Source organism: Aquarana catesbeiana, linkage group LG04 (genome assembly GCF_042186555.1).
Source record: "Aquarana catesbeiana isolate 2022-GZ linkage group LG04, ASM4218655v1, whole genome shotgun sequence".
NCBI classification, from domain to species: Eukaryota; Metazoa; Chordata; class Amphibia; order Anura; family Ranidae; genus Aquarana; species Aquarana catesbeiana.
The window spans coordinates 90,909,598-90,921,927 of NC_133327.1; the positions used below are offsets into that span (position 1 = coordinate 90,909,598).

A 12,330-nucleotide genomic window follows, 5' to 3' on the forward strand; every position below is an offset into this window, starting at 1 on the left:
AAGCGACGTCAAAATGTCACTTCCGCCCATAGCTCTTAAAGGGCCATTTTTTATTTTTTTTAAATTACTTTTTTTTTTTATTGCATTTTAATGTCAATATGAGATCTGAGGTCTTTTTGACCCCAGATCTCATATTTAAGAGGTCCTGTCATGCTTTAAACATCTATTTTTCTATTCGGGATGTTTACACTCCTTTCCTTGTAATAGGAATAAAAGTGACACATTTAAAAAAAAAAAAAAAAAAACAGTGCAAAAATGTAAAAAAAAAAAAGTAAAAGAAAAAAGAAAAAGAAATTTTTTTTTTAAACGCGCCGTCCCGATGAGCTCACGAGCAGAAGCGAACGCATATGTGACTAGCGCCCGCATATGTCAACTGTGTTCAAACCAAACATGTGAGGTATCGCCGTGATCGGTAGAGCGAGAGCAATAATTTTAGCTCTAGACCTCCTCTGTAACTTAAAAAACATGCAACCTGTAGAATTTTTTAAACGTCGCCTATGGAGATTTTTAAGGGTAAAAGTTTGTCGCCATTCCACGAGCGGGTGCTATTTTGAAGCGTGTCATGTTGGGTATCAATTTACTTGACGTAACATCATCTTTCACAATATAAAAAAAAAAATTGGGCTAACTTTACTGTTGTCTTATTTTTTAAATAAAAAAAAATGTATTTTTTGCTCTTGTAAGACCGCTGTCGTGTGATGTCATAGTGCAAGGGAGCCGAGCGGCCGGAGCCAGGACGGGAGCAAGGCAAGCCAGGAGTGGCACTGTCAGTGCTGTTTGGACTGGAATGGACTGAAGGGAATATACAAAGGAAAAGAGAGCGCACGGCTGCAAGGATTGCACTCACAAACATGGGACATAGATTGCATGTACAGCAGGATGTATGTCTCCCTTCCTGGCCTGTATAACTGGGTCGTCTCCCAAGAACGAGTGGTCATGGTATGCAAAGTCACTGCGGACTCTATTTCCTCTGTCTGTTGTAGGGCGCGTGCACGGTCCAGCCGGCGCTGCGCGACGTCACTCACGGCCGGAGAGGAAGGACAAGGTGAGCGAGATGTCTCCTCTTTAGCTAACAAAAAAAACAGTTGCCAAGACTACATGTTTCGGAGGCGTAGCCTCCTTCTTCAGGTGAAGGTGAAGGGACCACCTGGCATGGAGAGAGGGACTGTCACTGTGACTCAGGAGGGGACATGTCATGTCAGTGAGGTGTCATTATCATCTGTGCTGCTGCACACTGCTGTCAGTGTCACTGTGAGAGTCAATTTCACGTGTGTGCCGCCCATTGTAATTTCTTGCCCTCCTGAGTCCTGTCCCTGAGCTACTTTCTTACTATATCAATTATAAAGAAGAAATATGTTTTTTGCCTTAATATCTACCTTAAAGTGATTGTAAACCTTGGTGTTTTATTTATTTAAAATAACAAACATATCATACTTACCTCCACTGTGCAGTTCGTTTTGCACACAGAGTGGCCCTGAACCTCCTCTTCTGGGGTCCCCCGGAGGCTCTCACGGCTCCTCCTCGCATCAGATAACCCCCTGGGAGAAGCGCTCTCTTAGGGGAATACCTTGTGGGCACGCTCCCGAGTCCAGCATTTGCGTCCATAGACACAAATGCCGGACTCGGCCCCGCCCCCCCGGCGCTCGTGTCATTGGATTTGATTGACAGCAGCAGGAGCCATGGGCTGCGCTGCTATCAATCTATCCAATCGAGAGCTGGGACCCCGTGCAGAGAGGGAGAGTGCGTCTGCGCTGAGGGAATGAAGGGGTTCAGGTAAGTAAAAACGGGGGGGGGGGGGGGGGGGGGGCTGGTCACTGCCATAAGTTTTTTCACATTAATGCATGGGATGCATTAAAGCGGTTGTATACCCACTTTTTAAACTTTTACCTACAGGTAAGCTTATAATAAGGCTTACCTGTAGGTAAAAGGAATATCTCCTGAACCTGTACGGTTTAGTAGATATTCACTTTGCATGCAGCCGCTGATGTCAGCAGCGCATGCGCTGTGAATGCACAGGTGAAGGTCCGCAGGCGCTGCCGGACCTTGCCAGGAAGAAGACTCCCGCACACATGGGCGGGAGTGACGTCATCGTGGTTGCGGCCACTCACAGCGCCAGAGCTGCGAACCTAGAAGACACGCCAAGGGCAAACTGTCAGTTCCCTCGGCGTGGACCGGCCAGCGATGCAGGGGCCTCATTCTAAGGAAAGTATTTCATAATGAGCTAGTATGCGGCGCAAACTAGCTCATTATGCCTTTGCCTTACAGGGATTTTTTTTTTTTTTTTAAACATTTTTTTTTTTAAACATTTTTTTTTTCTCTGAGGGTATACAACCAGTTTAAAGTGGGAGTAACGTCATCGCGGCTCTGGCCAATCACAGCGCCGGAGCCACGATACCCGGAAATAAACCCTCGGAGAGATGTCAGCCGCCGGAGTGGTGAACGAGGACCGCTGCGGGGGCTTCTATCTAAGGTAAGTAATTCATAAATGAGCTAGTATGTTATCCATAGTATGTTTTTTTGGAATTTTTTTAAAGGGTTTACAACTACTTTAAGGTGAAAAAACATGAGGGTTTACAACCCTTTTAAATTGCATTGTCATTGCATATTGTACTTGTTTGTAGCCTAAATACTGATATTTGCACTTCAAACTAATTTTGGAACTTTTGGAAATGCCAGTAAAAACTTGGCTCTGCCAGTAAAATGTGGGTTTCGTGTCAGGAAATGTCAATCTGGTAGGTTGGCAAACACTAATAGAGAGGTGCCCGCTCTCAGCTATTTGCACACTAAACAAAAAGTGGAACAACAGATCCACATACAAGGGAATACAGATCTAAACTCTTCTCTATAAACGTCTACAGATGTCTGCTACAAAAGTTGTAACTTTATTCACCTTTGTAAACACAAAACACACAGCAGCAATAGTGATACACTGATCATAAAAATGTCATTTTATTTCCCTGATCTTCAAGGTTTGTCCTTTTAATCGGATGAAAAGCCTCCACTGAAAACCTCTGCAAATCAGAGAACTTGTCCCACTCACAGAGGTCATACAAGTACAGGCCTGTGGTGTCAGCGCGCAGCGGAGGGGCGGGGGATTTACAATGACACACATGTCCCTCACACATGTGACAAATATAAAAATTGGTCATTTCATTTACTGCATGAGCAACACTGACAAAAGGTCATATTATTTCAGTGCTACCATGAAAACAAATAATTGTTCACAGCGTGCCATAGAAAAAAAGTGCAAAAAAGAACCCCAGCCAAAACTTTGCAGACTTTTGCTGTGTTACTGCATGCGGTCATGAGAGCTATTTAGTGCATTAACGTGCATTGCATTAAAGGGGTACTAAACACATGCTGTTTAATTTACATTGTCCCGTCTATTTCTGTATATGGATGATTGCACTGTAAGTATTTTAATCAAAAAAAAAAAAAAAGCCATTTACCGTATATACTCGCGTATAAGCCGTCTTTTTCAGCACATTTTTTATGCTGAAAAAGCCCCCCTTGGTTTATACTCGAGTGAGGGCAGGGCCGGACTGGCCTACCGGGATACCGGGCATTAGGCAGCTTGCCTTGGGGCCGTTTTGAACTGTGGCTGCAGCGCTCCCCTCTCTCCCTTACACAGCGGGAGACCGCTATATCTCGGAGCTGACTCTGAAATGTTCGGCCGCGCTGTGACAAAAGTCCCGCCCTCCTCCTAGACCAGCTGGTGTGATAGACAGAACACTGCATCCATCACACGAGCTGGTCTAGGAGGAGGGTGGGACTTTTGTCAAAGCGTGGCCAAAAATTTTAGACTGAGCTCCGAGATACAGCGGGAGATGCCCACTGTGCAATCCGGGTACTGACTGCATGAATGGGCACAGTCACTACTAGTGAGGCTGCATTTACGGGCACAGTGAACCTACAATGATGGGCACGGTAAGGCCGCGGTGATGGGCACAGTGATGGGCACGGTAAGGCTGCAATGATGGGCATAGTGAGGCTGCAGTGATGGGCACGGTAAGGCTGCAATGATGGGCATGGTGAGGCTGCAATGATGGGCACGGTAAGGCTGCAATGATGGGCACAGTGATGGGCATGGTAAGGCTGCAATGATGGGCATAGTGAGGCTGTGGTGATGGGCACAGTGATGGGCATGGTAAGGCTGCAATGATGGGCATAGTGAGGCTGCAGTGATGGGCACAGTGATGGCCACGGTAAGGCTGCAATGATGGGCATGTTGAGGCTGCGGTGATGGGCACAGTGATGGGCACGGTAAGGCTGCAATGATGGGCACAGTGATGGGCGCGGTAAGGCTGCAATGATGGGCATGGTGAGGCTGTGGTGATGGGCACAGTGATGGGCACGGTAAGACTGCAATGATGGGCATGGTGAGGCTGCATTGATGGGCACAGTGACACCGGCAGCCTCTGTTGTCTGTGCCACACCGCATCCTGGAAATTTACCAGTAGCTGCTGCATTTCCCACCCTAGGCTTATACTCGAGTCAATAAGTTTTCCCAGTTTTTTTGGTAAAATTAGGTGCCTCTGCTTATATTCGGGTTGGCTTATACTCGAGTATATACGGTAAATAGCCTTTTCCTAATCAATATACAGCTGTCACATGACCCAGCTCTCTCCCAGCCTGCCTGCAGGGGAACATAAGCAGAAGGAGCTTCTAGTCCTTTGCTGCTGGTCACATGTTAAAAAAAAAAAAAAAAAAAAAAGCCTTTGGAATACAGAGTAAAAACTATTAAAGGGGTTGTAAAGGCTCGTGTTTTTTCACCTTAATGCATCCTATGCATTAAGGTGAAAAACCACCTGTCAGTGACGGCCCCCAGCCCCCCCTGCTCCTTTTACTTACCTAACCCCCTTGAATTTATCTCACGGGGATGCGCTGCCTCTCTGCCCAGGATTCTCGGCTGTTGATTGGATAGATTGATAGTAGCGCAGCCATTGGCTTCTGCTGCTCTCAATCAAATCCAATTAAGCAAGCACCAGGGGCACTGGCTGAGTCCCGCATTTGGCCTCTATGGACGCCAAATGCTGGACACGGGAATGCGCCCACAAGGTAACCCCCGGGAGAGCACTTCTCCCAGGGAGTTATCTGCTGTGGGAGCTGCCGAGGGACCCCAGAAGTCGAGGATCGGGGCCACTCTGTGCAAAACGAGCTGCACAGTGGAGGTAAGTATAACGTGTTTGTTATTTTTAAAAAAAACACAACCTTTAGTGTCACTTTAATATCAATAATCTGTTTTAAAAATTGTCATACAAATATTTATTTGAAATCAAATCTTTATTATTTTCTGGCTATAACATGGAGTGGGCAGATTTCTGCCAGTCACAGGCAGTGTCACGCCCCTCCAGCCTTTGTCTTAGAATAAGAGGGAGGTGAAGCCTCCATTAATCTACATGTAATATCCCATCCCCATTGTGTTTAGTTGGGTAATGGGCATGGAGGAGGAGGGAGGGAGTGGTCTGTCATTTACCACTGTGTATACACCCACATGTGTGACTCTATAGTCACATGGGTTGCTCAGATGTGATAGAGAGGAAATACTTAGCATAGAAACTCACTGAAAACTGAGCATGTGGAGAGCTGCCAACACTGCTCTGCAAAATCCCCAACTGCAATAGGGACATGGACAGAAAGTGGAGATAGAGAACAGTCTCAAGTGACTGAGCAAGTATGAACAGCATGTAATACACCATTTATCCATAGTTTTTTATGATGTGAGTTAAGTGATACTTTAAGGCAGCCCTTACATTTACAGCAGGCTGCCACTGCTCAGCAACCTTTGATAAACCAGACATGCCTTTTGGTGTGGTGCAGCACAGGTCCAATGGCAACCAGTGCATTTGTGCGTTGAGGGTACCAATGTAGATTAATGCATTTGTTATTGCAAGGTACAAGGCTGATTGCCACAATACAATAATTTGAATCAGACCTTTATTTTTCATTGAGAGAATGGTAAATGGGCTCATTCACACCAGTGGCTACATTATAACACTATGAAGGTAGCAGTGCCGATAATGATGCATTGCACATTTTTTTGTTTTTTATAATTCAAGCCTAAGCCTAACTAGTCTTAAAAATATCCCCTACCCCTCATAATACCTATGTTGACTGATGTAAAAGACATACAAGTATATACTTACCCATTTTCAGCCTGCTCCAGATCGGTCACATGATCCCCTGTGTCAGTCGGCGGCGGCTGCAGGGGAGAGACAAAAGCACTCGTCAACAGCTGGGAATTCTGGGAGCGGTGACATCACCCATAGGTTCAAACATCCCAGCCATTGTCAGCGCTCCCTCCTCTCCCCTGCAGCCGCTGCTAGCCGACAAGGGGGAGCCGAATCACGTGACCAGACAGAAGCAGGTTAAAAAAAGTATGTAAATCTTTTACATACAGGTTAGTCAGTATAGGTGTTGGGGGGGGGGGGGGGGGGATGGAATTCCATTTTAATTTAATTAAAAGGACACAAAGTGGCATTTCATTCATCCTTATTCACCACAGCGGGTTGTACTGCATTGCACAACACTGCACTATGCAGCGCATTCTACTTTTTTAGTGCACATCACTGCAGCACAATAGTGTGACCTGGACTAATAGGACATAAGGCAAATTGCCTTGCCTGTGCATTGGGACAGCATTGGGCAAGGCTGTCCAGCACAGTCCAATGCATATGGTGTTGACAGGACCTTTGACTTCTATCCGGTCTTTATTGGGTATCTTGTCCCTGCTGGGCAGATATGATAACCTGTACTGGATGTTCTTTATCAAAACTGTCCCAGTTGACCAAGATAGACGGAGAAATTCTGGACAGCCACACACCGATAAAAAAGTTTCTTATGCCTTTATTTGTGAACCAGGATCACAAAGTAAACGCCACCAAAGCAGAGTGGTACAGAAAGACAGCTGACGCGTTTCACACTTACACTAACTGGGACATGAGTGGTCAACTCAGGTCCCAGTTGACCAATTGCTCCTTTTTTCCCCCCAGATAAGCCATTAATGGGGTCTACAGAATGCCTCTTGTATTCTCTCCATAGGGTAATCATGGACAGTCGTATGAGCCTGGCAGCTGGTATAAAAGGGGTTGTCAGATCATATCTACCCATACAACCACTCTACAAAGTCCACAGCAGCTTGAACATAAAACGCATAGAAGGTTGTAAAGTGGTTGTAAACCCTTACATATACCCAGTGAAGTGACTGGCCTCTGGTGATACACAGAGATGAAACAAATCCTCCAACATACTGTAAGCTGTGCCTGTTTATCTGCAGTCTTCTTTTCTCTACAGCGCTTCAAAGTCCAAAATTTATAAAGCTTGTCCGATTGGTCAGAAAAAAGGGGCGGAGAACTGAAGTTACACTCTGCAGAGCTCAGTGAAGAGAGAACTGAGAGCCGATTAGAGGGAAAGGATACACCCCCTTCACACAGCACACGGGAACAGAGCTGAGGCTGTCAATCACAAGCTGTGTGCTGGAACTCCCTTCCCGTCACCTGATAGCAGAAGAACGAAGCAGCATACAGAAATGACACTTAGTGCTCTGGATTGAGACAAGTACACACTATGAAGGGATATACTTTCTTCATATTTCATGTCTGAGGTTTACAACAACTTTAACCACTTCCGGACTGCCACACGCCGATATACGTCCTAACTTTGAAAAGGAATATCGTTATGGCAGCAGCTAGCTGCCATAACCCAGGTCTCTTCTTCAGTCGGCGGTCCGGTTTCTGATAATGGTGGTCTCTGCAGCGGATTCACCGTGAGATCACTTTTATCGGTGGCGGGAGAGGGGGATCCTCTTCCTTGCTGGGTATGGAGACGAGTGAGGGGATGATGGCCTCCACCTGTCTCCATACTATTGCAGGGCGGAAGCGACGTCAAAACGTCACTTCCGCCCATAGCTCTTAAAGGGCAATTTTTTTATTATTTTTTAAATGACATTGCATTATAGTGTAAATACGAGATTTGGGGTCTTTTTGACCTCAGATCTCATATTTAAGAGGTCCTGTCATGCTTTTTTTATTACAAGGGATGTTTACATTCCTTGTAATAGGAATAAAAGGGACACATTTTTTTTTTAAAAGAACAGGGTAAAATAAATAAGAATTTTTTTTTTTTTTTAAACGCGCCCCATCCCGCCGAGTTCGCGTGCAGAAGCGAACACATACGAAAACTGTGTTTAAACCACACATGTGAGGTATCACAGAGATAGGTAGAGTGAGAGCAATAATTCTAGCCCTAGACCTCCTTTGTAACGCAAAACATGCAACCTGTAGAATTTTTTAAACGTCGCCTATGGAGATTTTTTAAGGGTAAAAGTTTGTCGCCATTCCATGAGCAGGCGCAATTTTGAAGTGTGACATGTTGGGTATCAATTTACTCGGCGTAACATTATCTTTCACAATATAAAGAAAAATCTGGCTAACTTTACTCTTGTCTTATCTTTTAATTTAAAAAAAAAAAGTGTATTTTTTTCCAAAAAAAAGTGCACTTGTAAGACCTCTGCGCAAACACGGTGTGACAAAAAGTATTGCAACGACCACCATTTTATTCTCTAGGGTGTTAGAAAAAAAAATGTATAATGTTTGGGGGTTCTAAGTAATTTTCTAGCAAAAAAAAAAAAAAAAAAACTCTCACTTTAACTTGTAAACAACAAATCTCAAAAAGAGGCTCGGTCCTTAAGTGGTTAAAGAAGGTAAAATTTGAATAACAATTGCCCAGCCAGGCACTTTGATGAAGGCCACTAATAAAAACTTGAATTCGCATTGGCAGTGAAAGTAGAATTACATGGAATAGAATTTCAGGTCAAGTCAGAGTAAGGCGTTTCAAATGTAAGCAACGCACTGCAATCAGTTCAATCAAGCTTTCAACACACGACTTAACTAAACTTCTAAAAGTAGATTTATTACTTGCAGTAACTTACAACGCACCAGTCTGAAAGTGCTGTGAAAAGTTTGTAATTCCTACATACAAACTACTGAGACAATGAATGAAACAAAGCTTTATTTTATAACTGTGTATTAGATTCCTAACGTGGCCGAACAAATGGAATAAATAATGACACCTTCGGGGTATAATAGCGAAGCCTCCGACACCAGCATATAAAATAGGTAGAGTGTTTGGCAGGGTGTTTGCCTTTTGTTAAATCTGCCTTTTTGTGTTTCCAAGATCCCAGTGTACTGCAAATCGCAGAAACAAAACAGTTTGTCCTAGAAAATTCCCCACTGAAACCCTGTTGGCCAGTAACAGGATAGCAGAATTACATATTAAACAGACATACCAAATCCATCTATAAAATATATATATATATATAGCTGGTAGATTTGCGATCTACCATCTGAAAGGTAAATTTAGTAACTTGTTCCTTAGGGGAAGTTAGATTTGCCTCTGTTCCAGCTTGGCTGACGTTGCGGGTGTTTCCAGACTGACCGGTGGGTGTCTCTGTTACCGCTGGCAAGTGTTGGAAGGGCAGCGTGTCAAAGCGTATGGGTGCTCCTCTGTCCCGGAGACGACTCAGTGGAGGTGGTCCTCCGAGTTGCATTCTGGGAAAGGGTATTTATGGGACAGACGCCATTTTTTGGGGTCGTTTTACAGCCACCTGCTGGCCCTCCTGGCCGACAGGTATGCGTTAGAGTGCTATCTCGTGGTCCTCCGTTCCGGAGGCCCGCGGCGCATGGGTGGGCCCAGAAGCTTGTCTGGGGCCTACCACAGCAGCCGAGGAATGGTCCTGAGCTGTCTATCCAGAGGGAGGAAGCTGGACAACCGAGAAGATCCCAGGGGAGGACCCGTCATGGAAGGATCATGCAGAGTGCTGGTCTGGAGAGGGGCCTGGTGACTCGGTTGGAGGACGTATCCTAAAAGTAACTATACAGCATAGTGTTGCCGGGTTTGGCTTAAAGGTTATAGCACTGTGACTGACATTCACCACAAGACCAATACATCCTGTGGCAGAGGATCGTACGGGTTCATCCCAAGCAAGTCTGTGGCAGAGACTTTGTTCCTGCTACATACTGGCTGCTAGGCAAGTGAGAGAGGCCTATCCAGGCGAGCAAAGAGTGTGTCCCACGAGGGGAGCGCATTCTGTTGTAATATCCAAATTCTACCAGGACATTTGTCAAGAATTCTACAGAAAGGTATTTGAGCTTTCCCTGCAGTTTCCCTTCTGCCTCTTTCCTGCTACTTCCTTCGTTAATTGTTCAATAAAGCATTGAAAACATACTCAAGTGTTGGTGCTTGTATCGTCCAGAGGTAAACTCAACGGAACCCTAGACCCAGTGCCGGTGAAACAGAGGGAAGGAGAGTGAAGGTAACAAGCCCGCTTTAAACCAGCAGCTCCACCGAGAGTTTATATATATATATATATATATATATATATATATATATATATATATATATATATATAATATATATATAATATATATATGTGTGTGTGTGTTCTCTTTCTGTGCTGAGAAGGAAATACAGAAATTTGTGTACCCACAAGTCCCTGACCTGCAACCCCAAACTATCTATCCCCAAACTCCACACTAAATCCTAAGGGCCCCTTTATACCTTTTGGGTCTGTTATGTTGCCTATCATTTGGTTCTTAAGCCATAACATGTTATGCATAAAGGCACCTATTCACTTAGAAATGGGGTACCAACACATGGCAATGGATGAAAAAAAAGATTTTTGTGCGTTGCAGAGCAGGTATATTTAGGGCTACTGTAGTTTGCTTTGGGATGCCATATGTGACGATTCAGTACCCTGCCACAAATGTAGGTTGAGGGACTCTGGACTAACAGTTCTGAGCTGAGTAAACTGGCTTTTCGGTTTTCTCTGGGATTGGTAATTCCCCAACTGGGTTCTGGAGTCCAGAGACTTCAAAGAGTCTTGGGACCTGTGCTCAGGTCTTACTGGAGACCAGCAGGCTGAGTGTGCAAACATGAACAGCTTTTAAAATCATTGACCTAGCAGTAATTCAGGGCTCCACCCAACAGACAGGAGGTTCACTGCCAAGGACAGGGAGTGCTCCAGTGCACCAGGGAGCTGCGGATTTGACAGGTTGCCACTTCCGCTCCGTTCCCCTAGGCAATTGGAAGTTCCACTTCCCCCTCCCTCTCAAAGTCTTCTAGGACACATGACAGGTCCCAAAAGACTGCAGGACCAGTCACAGAGTGCAGCACCACTCGCACATGCACAGCAGGCACCCGGCTGTGAAGCCACAAGCGGGCACAGCCGGGTGCCCACAGTAAAGATGCTGGCAATGGAGGACGCAGGGAAAAAACGGCTGGGGTGAGCACATCGCTGGATCGTGGGACAGGTGAGTGTGTGTTTATTAAAAGTCAGCAGCTACACTTTTTGTACTTTCACTTAAAGTGGAGTTCCACTTAAAAGAAAAGAAATTAAAAGTCAGCAGCTACAAATACTGCAACTTCTGACTTTTAATAATCGGACACTTACCTGTCCAGGGTCCAGCGATGCGGGGGAAGCATCGTTCATCTCCCCCTTCTCTCTGCGGTGCTGGCATTGTCACTGTGGGTGCCTGGCTGTGGCTACACAGCAGGGTGCACAATGCGCATGGGCGAGCCCCGCGCCGTGACTGGCCAGGCAATCATCTGGGACCTGTGACATGTCCCAGATGATTGCAGAGAGGAAGGGGGGAGGGGTTAACTTTCTTCCGGCGCTGTTATGCACCGGGAGGAAGTGGGGGCTGGAACCCTCTAAAAAGAGGGTATTCGCTCACCCCCCAAAAAAAAATGACATGCCAAAATGTTGTATGTCAGGGGGTTACCTTCCCTTAAAGCGGAAGTTCCATTTTTGGGTGGAACTCCACTTTAAGAGACTGGAGCTCCACTTTTACCTAGCCTAACATAAATGATACCTGAAAAGCTGCATCTGAACCAGCAGAACTGGAAGTTCTCTTTCTTGCCCTCTTAGTCTTCTTGTTGTTTCCTATTTTTAGGACCCCAGGAAAATATTATTTACCAAGGACTTCATTCAGGTACCACTAGTTTGGGCTGCTAAAGGCCCTGAGCAGGCAAAGTTTGGGCAGACTTCTGTTTTTTCATGAGCAGTTGGTCTTGCCCAGTATTAGATGTTGCAATGGAGGATGCTGGGAACATAAAGATGGCAATGCAGTGAAGCTGAGGGCTTGTTAGATGTCAGTCTCCAGGCTAGCAAGCTTCAGGGACAAAGCTTTTGTCGTCAACTTTGTAGGTAATAACAAAATAAAAATAAAAATGTGGACACTGAAAACCGTACCCCAGGGGTGGGACTGCAGATGCACTTTAATTAATGCAGTAACAACAGCTGACCTCACCATAAACTCTCTGCATAAGCAA

General features: G+C 45.3%; 1 protein-coding gene across 7 annotated transcripts in view; it reads right to left on the bottom strand.

Annotated features, from left to right (window-relative positions):
- LPIN1 (lipin 1) overlaps positions 1-12,330 on the bottom strand; it is a 265,282-nt gene that overhangs the window by 117,526 nt on the left and 135,426 nt on the right. Inside the window, exon 1 of one of the 7 annotated variants that reach the window (XM_073625365.1) lies at positions 6,147-6,183. The exons of the other annotated variants lie outside the window; for them this stretch is intronic. The gene's annotated coding sequence lies outside the window, so the exon portion shown is untranslated. Of the gene's footprint in view, positions 1-6,146; positions 6,184-12,330 lie in introns of those variants that run through there. 7 annotated transcript variants of the gene reach the window in all.